At 40.2% G+C, this 19,244-nt stretch overlaps 1 protein-coding gene across 4 annotated transcripts in view; it reads left to right on the top strand.

The window, feature by feature from the left end:
• MAP2K6 (mitogen-activated protein kinase kinase 6) overlaps positions 1–17,011 on the top strand; it is a 209,097-nt gene extending 192,086 nt beyond the window's left edge. For 2 of the 4 annotated variants that reach the window (XR_005554513.1, XR_005554514.1), the window contains exons 14-15: positions 13,867–13,902; positions 15,405–17,011. The gene's annotated coding sequence lies outside the window, so the exon portion shown is untranslated. The remainder of the gene's footprint in view (positions 1–13,866; positions 13,903–15,404) is intronic. The other 2 variants (XR_005554511.1, XR_005554512.1) reach the window with 2 other exon arrangements.
• The last annotated feature ends 2,233 nt before the right edge of the window (positions 17,012–19,244 follow it).

The following is a 19,244-nucleotide window of genomic DNA, read 5'->3' as shown; positions in this document are numbered from 1 at the left end:
ACCAATATCGATTGTGACTGGCCAGAGAGGTAGGAGGAGAACCACCGTAAAACGGTGCCTCCCACTCCCACCCCTTCGAGTCGTCGCAAAAGGATACCGTGATCGATGGTATCGAAAGCCACTGAGAGGTCAAGTAGCACCAAGACAGAGGAATAACCTCTGTCTCGGGCCCGCCAGAGATCATCCATCAGCGCGACCAAAGCGGTTTCTGTGCTGAAGCCGGGCCTGAAGCCAGATTGAAAAGGGTCTAGATAATCCGCTTCATCCAGAGACCGTCGGAGCTGGAGTGCCACCACTATCTCTACAACCTTCTCCACAAAGGGGAGATTGGAGACTGGATGGAAGTTATTTAAATCAGCCGGGTCCAGGGTAGGCTTCTTGAGCAGGAGCCTCACAACTGCCTCCTTCAGGGATTGTGGAAAAGATCCCTCCCTCAATGAAGCGTTGATCAACACCTGGAGCCAGCTTCGTGTCACCTCCTTGGCAGCCGAGACCAACCAGGAAGGACACGGGTCCAATAAACAAGTGGAGGCGCTCATTGCTCCCACCGCTCTGTCAACATCCTCAGCGGTCACAGACTCAAATTCATCCCATAAAACTGAGCTAAGACCTGCCCCAGTCATCTCAAAACGCCCTGCCCAATCAGAGTCTAGGTCTGTCCGAATCCGAGCGATTTTGTCTGATAAGAATTGCACAAATTCCTCCGCTCTACCCTGTAAGGGCTTCCCAGCTTCCTGAACATTAAGTAGGGAACGGGTCACCCTAAACAGGGTGGCGGGGCGAGATTCTGCAGATGCAATAAGTGCGGAAAAATGCGAACATTTTGCCGCTCGTATCGCCACTAAATAAGTCCTAATATAGGCTCTTAGAAGTGTCCAGTCGGATTCGGAGTTACTAGCCCTCCAGCGTCGCTCTAGACGTCTCTTCTGACGCTTCATCTCCCATAGGTTCTCTGTGTGGATGCCACTTCTGGAAGTCCATTCTGGGTCTGGGCAACAAAAAATTAGCTATCGGTTTTGCCGAAGTGGCGCGAACCAGCTGAATCCCACCACTGCTTCTAAGGGTAATTGTGTCTTGTAAAAAGTACTTGTAAACAAGAAGCATGACTTAGGGTCAATATATGGGACATGGGACTCATCCAAGAGCTCTACAGAAATGCCTCTTGCTCAGGAGTAGCCCCCATTGCAAAGTGGTGTCTTCTCTTGCTGACCAATGAGTAATGTTAACATCCAATAAAAGGATTTCTCCTTTCTCCTCTCATTCAAAAGTGACTGTGATCTTAGAATCCCTCAAATTGGGGAAAGAGGATTTTCTTGTGAAGCACAAAGCATTCTAATCTCTCTTCTCTGGTCAGTGTGCAGCACTGAGTTAGAGAGCCAGAAAGGCTATTCCATACAATTGGTACATTTTGCCCATTGAGCGCTACACACTTTAGAGGGTTTCTTTTCCCTGATGTAATACACCAAAAAAACATTGTTCTCACGGTTGGCTGGAATAGTAGTTTAGAAGGTAACCAAGTGCATAACCTAAATATTCTGTTGGTAATGTGAGTGAACTAAAATTGGAAATATAGGTAGTCCTTGCTTACTGACCACTTGTCCAGTGACCGTTTAAAGTTATGACACTGTTGAAAAAGAAGACTTAGAACTGGTCCTTGAAATTGCAGCCATCACAGCGTCTCTGTGGTTACAAAATCATGATTCCAGCACTTGGTAACTGGTGCACATTTATGATGATTGCAGCTTATCAAGATCACATGATCACCATTGGCAACTTTCACCAGCTGGTTTCTGACAAACAAAGTCAATGGGGAAGCCAGCAGGAAGCAGATTGTGATCACGCAATGCTCATGCTTAACTCTCAGTGATTCAGTTAACAACTCTCATTGGCACAGTCACATGGCATTTCACTTAACAACTGTGCTGCTTAAGTGTGGCCAATAAATGACTATCCCAAGAATCATGCTTATATTCAGTGAATATGGCAAGAAGCAGCATGTTTTCCATCTCTTAAAATGTATAGCCATCCCAAGTGCTTATTTGAGCAGAATGCTGGGTGTAATTGAATAAATAAGTGACAATATTACAGCTTTTCTTGGTTTACATCATAAGTGCTTCTATTGCTGATTACAATCTTTTCCTGGTAATTGCAACAAAGTCTTCCAGATCAGTTGCAAACAAAAGTGAGGCAAAGAAATTTATCTCTATATGTCCTAGTATAACGGCAACTATAGTGATTGTTTTGAAATTTTGTTTTTTCTTCATTTAGATTGGGTAAAAGCTTCAACCTCTTTGAAGCTTATTAATCATGAGTATTTCTGGAGTTGATTTTAGCATTTTAGCATAAAGTTCTCCTTAACCAACTGGAAATGTACTGACATTTCTAATCTCATGGAGTCCAGTCCTTTAGACGCAAAAGACAAACGAGAACAATATGAGAACCTGTGGCTGCTTTGAGAAACTAACAGGACTTAAAAATGGTTTGCAGATTGGAAACGCCTGAATTTGTAATGATTTCAGTTTCTGATGTCTTCTGCTGATTAAGAAAAACTGTTGTTAATTTTCAGTTCAGACTGCAATAGTTCTCTGATACAGCACATAATAAAAAGCTGTACTGTTGTTGTTGGTATGTATAACTAAATGTGCAGGTAACACTTATTTTAGGACCGGTTGAAGAGCATTTGGTAGATAACCAAGAATATGCTATAAAAAGTCAATGTTACCATAGGGTAACAGAATAGATAGCAAAAATTAAAAAAGTATGCAAGAATGATTAAATACAATTATAAAATAATGGTTTCTCTGGGAAAAGTAAACTCATTGTTTAATACTGTTCCATCTAGTAAAGATGCAGATGCAAACACATATTCATGTGTGAACATTTCTAATCCATCCCACAGTATTTTTTTAGCATGTGGTTAGAAAAGGAGAAATACAACTGAAATGAATTGGGACAAGTACTTTGATAAAATTAATTTGGGAATTTGTTTATAGTTCTAAGAACCTATACTCCTACTTCCTTCTTTAATATTATTTCTAGTGAATATTGTAGCGATTTTTAAAGCTGCTGAGTACAGGAAAAACAGCTAACAATTATGGGTAATATATAAGATAGATTCTAGTTTATAATCTGGGGGTTTATAAAACCTTACCCCTGGATGATTGTTTTTGTATTGTTGTTTTGTTATGTTTCATGTGTTTTTTATTGTTAGCCGCCCAGAGTCCTTCAGGAGTGGGGCGGCTTATAAATTTTAAAAATAAAATAAAATAAAATAAATAGTTAACATTCAGAATCAAGTTCCATCAATAAAGTAGTTTTCAAAACTTTGCGGAATTGTTACACTGTTGTCTCTTTTTGCCTCGTTTATAGCAATAAGATTGACTAATACAGATAGTCCTCATATTACAATCACAATTGAGCCTAACATTTCTGTTGTTAAGTGAGACATTTGTTAAGTGAGTTTTGCCCCATTTTACGATCTTTCTCACCACAGTGGTTAAATGAATCACTGCAGTTGTTAAATTAGTAATTGTTAAGTGAATCTGGCTTCCCCATTTCCTTTGCTTGTCAGAAAGTCAAAAAAGATGATCACATGACCACTAGATATTGCAACCATCATAAATATGAATCAGTTGCCAAGGATCGTGTCTCTGGGGATGCTGCAACGGTTGTGTGATAAATGGTCATAAGTCACTTTTTTCAGTGCCTTTGTAACTTTGAACGGTCACTAAATGAACTATTGTAAGTTGAGGACTACCTGCATTAATTTAGGAAGAGAGGGAATGACAGTACAAGGCTGTACAATCCTTCATATAATTGAATGCTCTGAAATGGGGCAACTCCAGTCTGACCTAACTCCCAGTGTCACATGCAGTATTGATTTGGAAGTATTTAATCATCTGCTGGAGTTGGAGGAAAGAACTTAATGAATTGTCCAGAAGCTGGTCTGGTTCATCACCAAGAATAACACCAAAAGGGGCTTCTACAGCTGCAAGTGTTTTGTGGGTTGGAGTAGAGAACGTTGCTTGCAGGACACAAATCTGGCAATGTCACAGCCCAGAAATAATGGCTGAAAAGAATTTGATTGTAGAATCACAAGTGTCTTGAAGATTGAAGGGGTTGCTTTTTCCCCTCTGGTGCAAATCAGCATAACTACTCTTGAAGCCCAGCCCAACCACACATTAACAAGAGTTACTTTTTATTGTTTTGGTGAAATTTTTATGCAAGGTGAAAAATGACATGGAGGCTGTTCTGGATATGTACTGAACTTAGGGAGAAATCCATCAAGAGACCACAACGGAATTGTTGAAAAGGACACTATACCATTAACAAAAGCACAGCATCAACAAGTGCACAGTGAGTAAGGAAAAAAGAGATCAGGACTGCAAATTTGTTATTAGTCTGTATGTGTCTACAAAGACATGTGATAGAATCCTAGGTGGATTGGTAAGAAATGAGTCAGAAACCAAAGCAAAGCAGGTGGAATTCCAGCTGCAAGTTGGGTTCAGGATCCCTAAGTATTCTTCCATGTATTTGCTAGAATGAAGGCATTTCATAAACCTGCAACATGGTTGCCTTGTTATAATGATCTCTGAATAAGATGATTTACAGTAACATCGACTATAGAAACTGTACAGTAGGTGTCTTGTTGGGACTTCATATTGTGGACAAAGATTCTCTTGCTATGCCCCTTGTATCCTGAGCCCAATTTGCAGATAGAGAGAATTCCACCTGCTTTGCTTTGGTTTCAGACTCACTTCTTACCAATCCACCTAGGATTCTTTCTGAGACAATGGAATGGTTTCAGGATAGAGTTCAAGCTTCTCCAGGAGGATGTAAAGTCTTTCTTCATGATGCCTCATTCTTCATGAGACCAGTTGGTTCAATCTCCATGGCAAACACTGGGCTGCTCTCCATTTCCAATGATGGCACATATATCCTTAAACATACATTTAAGGTATGCCTTACAAGTCATGTTAATAGTCTAGTTCAGGGGTAGGCAACCTTGGCTCTTTTATGACTCGTGGACTTCAACTTCCAGAATTCCTGAGCCAGCATGGCTCAGCTTGGAAACCTCTCCCTGTCACCTCAGCATGGCTGGCTCAGGAATTCTGGGAGTTGAAGTCCACAAGTCATAAAAGAGCCTACCCCTGGTCTAGTTAATGAGGGCATTTTAGTCCACCAAGGGGGTGAGAGCATCATTGCCTGACCAATGATGTCAGAAGAATAATTTGGGATTCCACCTCCAGCCTGGGCTTGCACAGGAATAAATAAAAATGAGATCCAGACAGCTATGAGGAAGGGAGAAATATTTATTCCTAAAAGCAAAACAGGGGCAGCTGCAGAAAAATGGGGGTAAAGCAACACATATAAATAGGGAAGCTTGTCCTGGGTGTGGAAGTGTCTACATGCTGATTCTAGGTAGATACCTGAGGAGTGTGTGTATGATGTTTATTCTTGGGAACATGCAGTTCTGCTGGGATACCTAATTTAATTAACTCTATTTGTGTTGGCAGACTTTATCTTTCGATATGTGGATTAGATCTGGGTAACTTATTTGGGGGTTTGAGGAAGTAAAAGATTTTCCCCCTATTTGATATTTTTACTTGATTGATTTAGTTTCAGCTTGACTGTCAATTATCTAGTGGAGATACAGATTCTCAGACCATTGTGGATTCTGCTAATGTTTTAAGAGAAGATGGAAACAGTATAAAGAATAATATATATATTTGATATAAAACTTCTCACAAGTTCCACCACACAAGTGAAGAGCCTCTAACCCTGAAGTATCCTATGGTAACATCTGAGCTTGCTATGGAGAGTGATATCAAAATCATCTCACTGAATAGAAAAAAAAATAATTGAGAGGCAAAACAAAAGTCCCCCCCAAAACCTTGGAAATGTTGGCCGACATAGCCCAAAGGCTTGCACTTCAGTTCACGTCTCGTGGCCTTGGCCACAATAAAAGAGCCTTTGATCTTTTTCACAGCATTATTCCAAATGCTACAACTTTCCGTTTGGAAGCTCAAAAGAAAGCCTGGCCAGTCCAAATCAGATAGCTTGAGAATGGTGGATGCTATTTGCATTTGCCAAAGCCCACAAGGGTGAGGTGGGGAAAGCCAGGATCACTTTCCTTTTCTTCCTGCGATTCCTCAGCCTCTTCCTTGTGAAGGAATTAAATGAAAAAGAGCAAACAAGCCACTTCAAAGCAAACGAGGCCCTTAATTTAGCACGGAGAGAAGATGGTGAGCTGCTAAGGTATTATCAGATTACAATAAAGGCCCTCTTGCTCTCTGGAGGCCCTAGTTTCTTTCCCGGCACTGCTGTTAGAGCTGGAAGTCATAACCACAGATTATAGCAAAGAGCTTCCAAATTTCCACATCCCAGCCAAAGACTCTGCTCTTTACTAGCCTTCTGTTCTCATGATGAATAGCATAATGGCCCCACTAGTCAAAGGCAGAGGCTTCTGACCAAATGTTTCAGTTTACTGATTAGCTCTATGGTGGAATATATAACCCAGGGGAGGCCAAAATGGAGCCTAAGACCTACACGTAATCTGCCAACATTATTTTGGGAGCCCCACAGCACCTCAAAGTGGGTGGGGCCAATCTTTTAGGGTATTTTTTGGGGGGGGGGATGGGGGATAAGTTTAAGTTAAACAAAAAAATGTCTTCAGATTTAGAAAGGGTTTAAGGCATCCATAGAGGACCAGGCACTGGATTAAAAACTGGAAAACCATAAGTTTTAGTCCTGCCTCAAATATAAGAGATCTGGCTAACATCACTCTTTCTCAGCTCTACGAAAAAGGCAATGGCAAACCACTTTTGAGAATGCTGCTAAGGAAATTGCATGGACTTGTAGTCCCCAGAAGTCAAGACTGACTTGAAGACACATGCATAATACAGGTACCCATAACTCTGCATCCTCCCCCCCCCCAAAAAAAGTATATGTATCAGGGCCTAAGTGAATGAAAGGTGGGACAAATCTAAGGTGACCAACTTTTTTACAATGAAAAGGAGGACATAAATAAATTGAAGAAAAAAATATTGTAAATAAAAGAAACATTTTATTCATTGCAACAATAATACAGAATACGCTATAATATGATAAATGCATAATAAAAAACATTTGTAACAATAACATTTTATATTGTAATTATGCTTACATGCCGTGCTCCCATCCACAACTGCCCCGCCAGCACTGCTACCCTGCCGTGTAGAGTGGGCCCTGCAGCTCCCAAAGCACCAGCTGCACCAGCTCTGGCCCCGGGGGGCAGCTTGCTGTCGACACATCCCACCTGCAGCCACTCAGCCAGCACCACTGCCCACCCTCCGCAGCCCCGTGTAGAGCAGGCCCTGCGGCTCCCACAGCACAGGGGGCAGCCGGCCACTGCCACCCCTCACACCACCGCCTGCAGTAGCCCCGCCGCCCCTGCCTCTTGCGCCCACAGCCATTATTGCCCTAGCAGGGCCGAAGATCAAGTTACTGTGGCATTGCTGCTCCAGTCTCCTCCAGGTATCTTTGGGACTAACTAGGAGATGGTGTAGTTAGGTAGCAGGGAGGGGTGCAAAGTTCCTGCCAATTTGCCTTCGCTGCAGACAACTTACATATACAAAGTTTGCCGGCCGGGTGTTTTGGCGCGCTCAGCGGCAATTCCTATTGACTTTCAAAAGCCAATAGGGGGAATAGCACAGCTCATGCAAAAGTTGGAAAAAAAACATCAAAAAAAGGTGCCAGAATGCTGTTCTGAGTGTTCTATGAGAATAAAAAAGCCCTGCAGATTAGTCTTCAAATATCGAAAAGGAGGACATGTAGGAGGACACTTTTTGAGAGAGGATAAAACTCACAAAAGGAGGACTGTCCTCCCTAAAGGAGGATGGTTGGTCACCTTAACAAATCTAACAAATAAATATTGCAAGGATGGTGGTAGTTTTCAAGGATTGGTAGACCACATTGGTCTCTCCAGAACTTTTCAAAATGAATGGTGGTTCCACTCCTATTCCCAGTCCCACATGCCATGCATATTTACAGGATTGGTGAGAAGGGAAGAAAAAAAAGAAAAGAAAAGCTTTATTTTCATTCCTCTAACCGAGGTTCCTGATCCAGATCATTGTTTTTCTTCTGCCAAAGCTTTAGGGTATCACTTGCCAGGAAGGCCCCAATATTGGATTTTCCCCACCAAGGTCACTCTCTGTCCCCTGAGGGGCAAAACAGTAACTCCACTGAGTCTTCCCAAGAACCAAAAAAAAATCTGCACTTTAATTCAGTGATGTTGAATTAAATCATTGGAAACAGAATGTCAGGTGCTAGGAACCAGAACAATTCTGCGAATTAGGCCAGAACAGTTTCTTTTTTGTTGATCATCCATTTTACAAGAATCATACCAGACTGACTGCATTCCCTTGATAAGGATTTCACTGTGAGGAGACCTTAGCGCTCTCTGGGCTTGGCTGTTTTCTTGCTGTTTCATTACCCAAACTAGGTAATGAGTGCCCATCAGTGCTAGCAAGGAGTGGGGTTTGCTCTCAGTTTATATTCTAGTGACCTGCCCTGTCAGTGTTGGTGAGAATGGTCTTAGAGGTACTTTGGTTGGGCTGTTTTACTGTTGGTTTGTTTGACAATTGCTCGATTGGAGCATTGTTTACTTCTTGATTCTTGGTTTGATGTTAATCCTGGAGTTAATCTCTGCTCATCTGAGTGTTGATTGCTGGTGGGGAGGTGTTTTGGATTTTTTGTTCCCTTTTTGGCTTGTTGATTGTCTCTTCAATCTTCACTAGCCTGGCCCATATTTTTTCCTCCTATGGAGTGACTCCTTCCTAAAACACCTCTTTACTCTCTCCTCTTCTTTAGCCTGCATTTCCACCACACAGTGTTATATATAAGCTCAGAGCTCTCTCTGAAGATAGATGGAGCTTCCAAGGGCTTAACAGTAACTGTTTTGAGCTCCTTATCTCTGTCCCCCTTCAAGCATGTTACGCACCTGAAAAGTCATCATGCAGGGGAGAAAAGCAGCACAGCTCCTCTGCTTTCATGTTTGTTTTTTTTCTTCCTTGCCCTGCTTTCACTGCTGAAAGTCACTGCATCCCTGGCAAGCAATGCTAGGAATCGGATCAGGCTTCAGTCCTTTGTTGAAACAGGAAATATTTTACTGGCTATAATATATGGAATCCCAGAAGCTGCTGGAGTATTTGGATGAAAAAGGAACCAATGCAAATATAATGTGATTTGATATGCTTTACTTCTGGCAAAATGTCCATTTGTAAAGAAGGGGAAATTATTCCCTTCCCCTGAGGTTAGGCCTTTTCAGCTCAAGAAAAGAAATTTCTCTTCAATCTGAAAAAGAGAGAGAGAGAGAGAGAGAGAGAGAGAGAGAGAGAGAGAGAGAGAGAGAGAGAGAGAGAGAGAGAGAGAGAGAGAGAGAGAGAGAGAGAGACGCATCAGTCTTACATTTTCAGCTGGATGTGATTTTATGTGATTATTAAAAATATAAACATTATATTAGAATCTCATCTCTTATTTTAAACTGTTACTGTGGAGCTTCCTTTCCTTGCCATTACCAGATTATGAAGTTTAGAGGTATAATGTGGAAAATCATTAAACATACATCCTCAATTTACTTGTTGTCTGGATGGCACAGAAACATTTGCACAGATTAACATTCTCCTTGTATATTTTAGCCTTAACATTTGAATTTCATATAACTCGTATTTTTTTCATAATTTGCCAGATTAATTTCTTCTGTTCTCAAATCATGATCGTGTTCCATCATTGATTGGCTGGCTGGCTGGGCACTCCATTTCTAGAGGTTTTCAAGAAAACATTGGGCAACCATTTGTTTAGTATAAGGCAGTGGTGATGAACCTATGGCACGTGTGCCAGAGGCGGCATTCAGAGCCCTCTCTGTGGGCACACGTGCCATTGCCCCAGCCTCGCCTCCCCCCACAACCCCCTCCTCACCAGCAGCCACCCTGGAGGAGAGTCACCCCTGAGCGTGGCCCATAGGGAGCAGGGCAGCCAAGGAATGGCAGCTAGGCAGCATAGGCAAGATTCTGCCCTCATGCCCCAACACGCACAGTTGATGCTGCAGGGTGCGGGCAGAGGGCGTGGCCGCCATGGCGCTGCTGGGCTGCCTGGGCAATCTGTGGTGGGCGCTGGAAGCAGTGAGTGGCCCTGCGGGCAGGTGTGGTGGGGGACAGGGTGGGAGAAGAGTTGGGGTGGGACAGGGGGTGGAGCAGGGGCTGGGCCAGTTTTTGGGCACTCGGTCTCTAAAAGATTCGCCATTACTGGTATAAGGACTCCTGCCTTGGGCCAAGGTTGGACTAGAACAACAGTCTCCAACATTTCTGGCTTTGCAGACTGGTGGGAGGAGGGAGAGAGGGGATGATTCCATGCAAGTGGCAGACAGAGTGTGCATGCCCAGCTTCATTTGTGCAAATGGCGGGCATACACGCATGCCGCTCACACAAATAGAGCTAAACATGTGCTCACCCACCACTTCTGTGGCCCAGTTCTGAACAAGCCACAGCCTGTTAGTGAGCCATGGCCTGGGGGTTGGGGACCCTTGGACTAAAAGACCTCCACAGTCCCTTCCAAGTCTATAATTCAATTTATTTTGGGAAATTTATTTTGAGCAAAGGAGAGGAAAAGAATGACTTGAATGTACAGTAAGGTGACATTTTTAACCCATGTCCTGGTTTTATGTGAGGGCTTCACAAAGGGGATTTTTGAACAGGTTCATGTTTTCCTCTGATATTTTGTAGGTCATTTGGGGTAGCTACCACCTTTTAACCAGATAAATTGCAGAAAGATGGATCAGCTCTGTATTAGGGCAAAATGACAAAATGAGAAGAACTCCCCAAATCCTGTTGCTTTCCCACAAGGTCCTGGGTATTGTGCAAAAATCATTGAGTGGCAATAATTCAATGCCTAACTTGAACCTGATCTTAAACAGCCCATTTTTCCTTTAGGCCTGGAATGGAAAACATTGTAAGAGCTTCTCTTAAGGATCTCTATGAATTCTTGAAAAAAAGGATGAAAGAAAGACTCATAGCTGCCGTTGCACTTTGCTCTTTTTCCATAAACACATATTTTCAAAACTGAAGACAGAATGATCCCACCCAAATTTGTACACAATCCTGCGGTCCTGGAAAAATATGTGCTAAACTGGTCCTTAGGTTTTTTTTTGTGTGGATAGAGAGAGGTCAGAGTCTGTATGCTGGCAGCTGTAGACTGGTATCTCAGAAGACCTCATAGAAAGAGATCTTGGTTAACGGAGAAAAGAAGAATGGAAAAGGGGTGAAGTCTGAATACCATTCAGCTCATCAGAAGAACTTCAGCTTTTTATCTCATAGTTGTGCCCGTGTAGCTACTGGAGCTAAATCCACATGCTGGATGGGAAATTTGGGGAGCTGAAACCCACATATCTTCAAGATGCCAAGTTTGAGTGCCCCAAACAGGTTGGGACAGTCAATAGCAGGATAGCATTTTACTGATGAGGGGAATGGCATTATGGTCACCAGAGCTAATAAAGAAAGACAGTTAACACCTTGATGGAAGTGTAATCTTCAGGTGGGATATTGTTGAATGCTGGCTAGGACCTTGCAATGAGGAATGTGAAAATTAACTTCAACTATATTTGATTTCTTCATTGAATGCAGTTAAATTTCTGGAATGCCATACACTTTTGGGGTGGTGTTGGAAAGCATGTTTTAATTAACAAATGAGTAGAAGGGAGCCAAAATGTATAATTAGACCTGAATCTTTGTTTTCTCTTTTTGTGTCACTAGCAGTGCTCTAGGCAAAAACATTTTGTGCACTTGGAAAAATACAAATAGCGCTTTGCGTGTGTATTTCAAAACAGGTTTAGTTTTCATTCAGAAATAATGGAGAGCCTTTGGGCAAGAAGATCATTAATTAGTTGCAAGGATTCTTTTCTCAAATCCATCTGCAGGATTAAAATACACATGTTCAAGGAAATATAACAAGGGCAAATATCGGGAAATTGCGGACTGATGAAACTGCAAAATCCTGTGTAGGATCTAGTCAGTATTGTTGTTGCTTTCTATCTTCATTGCTAGAATAATAATAGTAACCACAGTAGAACTGTCACCATACAAAAATTATTGCTAGTATTATGTCACCTTTTGAACTTTCTGAAGAAGAACAAGGGACTTTTAATCTGGAAAGCTCTCACTGAGACAACCCCAAAAGAGGAGCAAAGAATAAACCTAGAAAGATGATGAAATTTTCCACATTACCCATGGTTAGGCTTGACTGTTCAACAACAGTTCACCAGGACTGTCCGTGAGCAATTTCTTCTTGGCGTCCCAAACCCATGTTCAGAACATCGGTGATAGTATCTCATTATGTTGTCCTATTGTTGGCTTCATTTTTTATTGCCTTTGAAACTCCCAAGCCTGGCATTTTCCTCAAACACAATTGTACCTGCATTAAGTGTCCAAAACACTTCCTTGATAGACTTTCCAGTGAGCTGTCAAGAGTAACTTCAGCTAATTTTGAATGGACTCTTTTTCTTGCAGTCCAAGGTATCGCCCTTTGCCTTTACAGCCCAAGAAACAAAGGAAGGTCCCTTATGAGATGCTTGCTGTGGGCTAAACTGCCTGTTCCTCTGACTAGGGCTCTTCTTGCTTCTTCCAAGGTGATTTCCTCATATCATTTCATAATGAAACTTCATATTAATGGAAATGCTACATATTAATTGTTGCTGCCAAAGAACAATATCTTATTTTATTTCTTCATTGTATTTATATCATGCTCTTCTAGGAGCAAAAAGCAACCTATCTAATATTCTCATCACCTTTTGATATTAATGATCTGCACAAAAACAACTTCATGAGGTACATTGGACCTGGTTCCAGTTCAAGACTTACAACAACATGGATTGTTTTGTTCTCTTCCTGTTCTTTGTAATCTTTTGACGCCCTTATTTATTCATATAAAATCTCACTGATCTGTATTAACATAGCTGACTGCAATTGATGCAAAGGAAGACACAGGTACATATATGGTACATTATTTGTAGTACAAGTAGTCCTTGACTTATGCTCACAATTGAGCCCAAATTTCCATTGCTAAGCAAGACAGTTGTTAAGTGAATTTTCCTCAATTTTACGACCGTTTTGCTCCCATTGTTAAGTGAATCACTACAACTGTTAAGTTAATAACATAGTTCTGAGGTGAATCTTGCTTCCCCATTGATTTTGCTTGTCAGAAAGTTGCAAAACGTGACCACATGTCCCAGGGACACTGGAATCATCATAAATATGAGCCAGTTGCCACGGAGAAGCATGCGTCTGAATTTTGATCACATGACTGTGGGATGCTGCAACGATCATGTGAAAGACAGTCCTTTGTCCCTTTTTTCACTGCTGTTGTAATTTGGAATGGTCACTAAACAAATGGTTAATACTACTTGTACTGAATTCCTTTTAATACATGTACAAAATCCACATTGTTAATTTCTCCTTGTAGAAAATTGAATACATATTATGGAAAAACAATAATAAAGTAAAATCCATAGAGAAAAGCTCGGAATACAACTTATCAGAATCCCAACTAGAAAGACCAAACTAGGGGAAATCATCATACCAGTTCATAGCTGACGTATGTTGACTTTGTTGGCTTATTTTAAGTTCCTGAAGGAACATGATGAATTTTAAATATAAATTTAAGTAATGCAAGAATGAGGCACTAGAGGGAAGAGGGACCTTACTAAAATGAACAAAAAAAAAAAAGTTGGAGACAAAGGCTTTTGTTTAAAATGTTCTTCGGGGGAACATGGGAATGAAGTGATGAAAGATGTAAAGCAGAACTTTCCTAATTTCTGAATGTCTCTTGAATTCTCAGGTACTCCAAGAACGATATTGTTCAGGAAAATACATGGTAAGATTATGGGCTGCAGCTGGAAAAGGGAGGTCGCTATGAGAAGTGCTGAATGACACCTCCCCATTTGCCTCTGCCTATTCAGAATTGAAATTCTAAACTCACATTTCAAGGAAGCAAAATAAATTACTGCTAGAGCAGGAATGTTGACTTCCCATGGTAAATTATTAGCACTATTATGATTGATTGCATTGTCTTAGTGCCCACATTATTTTTCTGATACAGGTCATCCTTGACTTACAACCACAAGCGAGCCCAACATTTCTGTTGCTAAGTGAAACATTTGTTAAGTGAATTTTAAGTTCATTTTATGAACTTTCTTGCCACCGTTGTTAAGTGAATCACTGTAGTTGTTGAGTTAATAACATGGTTGTTAAGTGAATCTGGCTTACCCCATTGACTTTGCTTGTCAGAAGGTCCCAAAATGGGATCACATGACCCCTGGGGACACTACAACCATCATCATAAATATGACTCAGTTGCCAAGCATCTGAATTTTGATCACGTGACAGTCATAAGTCACTTTTTTCAGTGCCCTTGTAACTTCGAACAGTCAATAAATGAACTGTTGTAAGTCGAGGATGACTTATAATGAGAATGTGAATTTGACGGCTCTTTAACTTTGTGGCTACTATGTGGCTAGCTATGTGGCTAGCTATGGTTAAACTAGGGAGGTTTGTTGTCTTGTGAACCTCTGTTTGGTCTAATAGACTTAGTGATACTAAATAGGCCTTATTTTGAATCTTTTTACTCTATTTACTCTATTAAAGCCATTATAAAATTATTTTTTACCTCTCCTTCTCTCTCTCTCTCTCTTTCGCATACATTTATGGTCTCTGGAGCATTTCAAATGATTGTCCAAGTGAAGGTTTTTACAGAAAGCTTCTTTTGCCTTAGGTCTAACAAGTAGAAGAAGACAAAACAATCATTGGTATCTGGGGAGTGGGATCTGTTTTGCTTAACTTTTCTTACTCGCCAGATACCTATGATTGTGTGAAAAATATCTATCTATCTATCTATCTATCTATCTATCTATCTATCTATCTATCTATCTATCTATCTATCTATCTATCTTACCAAGACAACTATATGGATCAACAAGGTGAAGTGACTGATTACATAGTACATTACTTAATAGAATGGCAATGAAGACTTTGGGAAATATATTGCAATGTTGTGATATGTCTATACCTATAAAAATCAGAATTGTGCCTGTGATGCTCTATGGGTGTACATTGTGAAGAAGTGGGATGAAGAAGCAGAATAATGATGCTTTTAAACTTGGTGTTGGATAGGTTTTTGACAGTACTATGGATAGCACAGAAAACAAAAAAAATGGATCATAGAATATATCAATCTAGGATTCTCACAATTTAGGCTGTCAGGACTGCATTGTATCTAGCATTTGTAGATTTCCCTGACATTGTATGCCATATGATGAATGAATGAATAAATAAATAAATAAAATTCTTACATTATGAACACATTGCGCAAATATCCAGGTTGCTGGGGAAAGTGAAAAAGAAGAAGATGGCCAGCACCAAAATGGATGGACTCAATTGCAGTGGAAATGTGTGCACTATTGGAAGACCAAATGACCATGCTATGAAAAGATTATCCTGAAGAAGATCTGTCAATGTGGCTGCTAAATGTCAACCCCACAATGATGATATAATGTTGATCATTAACTAATTAATTGATTAGTTAGTGCTGAAGATTTCTTTTATGATAACCTGTTGTAGCAATCTTTTAATTCTATTGAAGAATAGAATTAAAATGATTGCCACACAAGTTATCATACAGAAGGATATTGCAAGAATGCTGAGAAATGTTAAGGCAGCAGGTGTAAATGATGTAACTAGAGAAATATTAAAATGGGGTTGCAGGTTGCCTATGAGAGATTTGTTTAATCTCTGTGTGAAGAATGCATCTGTATCTGAAAATTATAAAAATGCTGTTATTGGGAGAGTAAAACTTAGTGACTCAAAATACATTTGCAGAATTGTGGTAAAAATACTGCAAGAGGTGGCAATGAGCAAACTTTGGAAAGTGTAACACATATTTAAACTAGGCAAGTGATGTGCAGAACAGATTTTTACTTTTTAACAAGTGAATAAGAAATGTGTGAAAGTTAAAAGAAAGTTCATTGTATTAATTTTTGTCTACAAAATATCTGTCCTGAAGTGAACACATTTGAATTTTGTGATGTCTTATGTGAATATGATGTTGAAATTGATTGCTGAATATGAGAACAGTAACAAGTAAAACATACAATAAAATAATTAGTAGATCATTCAACAATGATTCAACAATAAACTGAGAATAAGACAAGGAAGTGTGATTTCCCTTTGATTATTTAATACATTTACAGATAAAGAGTCAGGAATGATTACAGTGGCATTAGAGGTGTATTTGTTTGAGAGTGAATGAGCATATATTTTTTATGCAGATGATACCAAATGTTTTGTGGTGAATATTATATACAACAGATGATGCAACAGAGAGTATGATTCTAAAACATTAATATATGTAACACCAAGAAACCTCAAGGTTGTCCTTTTTCACAGGAGAATGAAATGAATGATTGCTTATTGCATCTACATGGCGAAACATATGACTAAGAACTGAGTTATATATGAAGAGTGAATGGATCACAATGGAGAGCAAGCCCAAAAATGTCATGGTAGAATAGAGCCAATAAGATCCTGAAAAAGAAAGAGGTGGAAATTTTGAAGTACAAAAACCAATATAGAAACCATGTGTTTCTGGAGATTCTCAGTCATTCAGGTCATGGTTGTCCCAAATGTATTTTTTTCAAAAGGCAACTGGACTTTGTTTTTCCTTGAAGATGTTTCACTTCTCATCCAAGAAGCTTCTTCGGTTTTGAACTGAAGCACCTTTGGAATATGAAGCCGTGTTTGGTTATGCTAAGTAGAATGATTTTTGAGGTTAGAAAAGAGAGGTATAGTGAATGTGTCGGAGAAAACTATTTTTAGCCAAGTTTCCTTCTTTTCTTTCTTTCTTTTTTTTTTCTTTTTGTCTCATGCTTCTGGTTTCATTGGATTAGTACTGCTTACTCCTTTTCGGTGTTTTATATAGCATTGTTTATCCCTAAAGCAGATAGCAAAATGTAGGAGTGTAAGAAAATAGTCAAGTCACACCTAAGGGAAAATATTAAGAAGGCCAAGGACTCTATACATCAGTCAACATCTAGGAAGTTGAAAACACACAGGAACAATATTACAAGCTCAGGGGAAAATAAAACCTGTGGGACATTTTGTGAAACAAGTGACTGGAAACTTGTTTTAGAGAGGCTATATTTTGGCTAACAGTAGTCTGAATAATGTTGGAGAGAGACCAGTAAGAACTAGTTACTATCTTCATGCAAAAAGGGTTAATTACAGGGAGTTTGCCAAGAGAAGCCAACTTTTGTGTTAATAGTTAAAAATGGCCTGTTGAAGGGTGTTTATTTTTCTCTCTTCTAGCGTAAACTACTGTGGTATATTTCTACAAAACAATCTAGTTTAATCTTTTGTTTGTTTTCAGCAGAAACCAAGTTACGGTTTCAATATTTACAGATTTGCATATGATCTCCCCATGAGGGTAAGCTCTCTGAAGAAGAGGAACCAGAAGATAATAAGGTTGACAGTTTTTATAGATTCTTCTTTATCTTTCTTGTCAAAATACAAACATCCTATGTATCAGAGTCATATTAAATAATCAGCCTGCAGACGGAGTAAGATTATACTAACATGTTAATAAGATGAAGAATCCCTTTTAAAAAGGTAGTTTGCAAGATTGCTTTTAAAGAAGAGAACTTGCTATATCCTGCTTGTTTTAGCTTTCAGGACTCAAACCTCTGACTCGCATGCTTATGGGACTCACTCACTAAGGACAAAATAAGGCGGGGGTGAAGATAGCTTTGACAATTTTTTTCCAATCCCTTTCCCAACAGTGACCATAGAGTGACATAGTGCCTTGATATTTCTGGTAAACAAAGTAACCCGTATTTGTGCTATGGAGAGCTTATGGGGAAAAGGTCCATATATCTGGCCCATGTGTATGTTTCTGCTCTGGCTTTGTGTGATATTTCTCTGTGTTTATATGTGTGTTGGGAAGCACGGGAAGCTTGCATATGCTGTAGTCCAAATGACCAAGGGGCTTAGAGTGGAGGAGATGGCAGCATTCAAAACTATTGTCCAACTGCCTCTCCTGTAGGGATGAATTAGGGATTTTTCCTCCCTGGAATATTCCCCCCCCTTCAGCACTTGGCTAGATCTGGCTGATTATCAGACACAAAATTTTATTTGCCGGCTGCTCCTCTCACACCTTGATCCTGCTCTGTTCTGTTCTCAGAGGCTTCTCCAGTCAATGGACAGACAGTCCCAAGCCATTTTGGATATTTTCCTTCAAGGTGCTCTTGGGCTGAAAAGGAAAGAGAGCACTACACTGATTCAGATCATAAGCCCAACTTGTCCCGTATTTTCTTCTCATAGTAAAGCTCACAGAGAACCCACAAACAGACCATTCCCTCTTTTATTTGTATCCTCATATTGAGTAGCCTGCTGAACCTCTATACAGAGACCAATGTATACATTTCATGGCTAGAAGCTATGGATTATCTTATTATCTAACTTATGGGTTACCTTATTACCTAGAAGCTACAAATCACCTTATTTTCCTGGATCTAGAAGCTACCGATTATCTTAATACCTAATTTATGGATTATCTTATTAGGTAGAAGCTATGAATTACCTTATTTTCCTGGATCATCCCCTTTTCAAGCCCTCCACGGTGATAACCACAACTATTGACAGCAAATTTATTGGTTAATTGTAAGGCCCTGCCTCAGTTGAATCTCTCAAGAAAGCAGAACTCTTGAAACTGGCATCATTTTGACAGGAACTTTTATTGAGAGTTAGTGAAAGCAAGAGAAGGCAGGCAGGATCTGAAAAGCCCGCATTCACTAGGTTACACACCAAAGTTTAAAACCCCTCCCAACTGCCCAGTTCATAGAAGCCAATCCAGAGGTGTTAAAATGTTGTGAGAACTCCAGATCGAGACAGTGATAAGAGGATGTTCCCCAGGCATTTGTGAAGTGGTGAAGTGGAGCAAATGGCCTTGGGCAATCCCTCCCCCCTTACATTCCCCAGAAAGATACATGAAAGCAAAGAGTAAACAACACAAAGCTAAGCACAGTACAGTACAGGAGAGGTCCAGAGGGTCCCCCTCCCCTCAAAATGGCAGCATCCTGACAGAGATCTATAGGGACCTGACATTAATTGTATGCTATGTGAAGAAGTGGTCAACTTTCGAATTTCTCATCAACTGGGTTCATGATT

Source organism: Crotalus tigris, unplaced genomic scaffold (genome assembly GCF_016545835.1).
Source record: "Crotalus tigris isolate CLP2741 ecotype Arizona unplaced genomic scaffold, ASM1654583v1 scf7180000024337.5909745, whole genome shotgun sequence".
NCBI classification, from domain to species: domain Eukaryota; kingdom Metazoa; phylum Chordata; class Lepidosauria; order Squamata; family Viperidae; genus Crotalus; species Crotalus tigris.
Note: the sequence above shows the minus strand (reverse complement) of the source record. Positions and strands in the feature narration are given on the sequence as shown.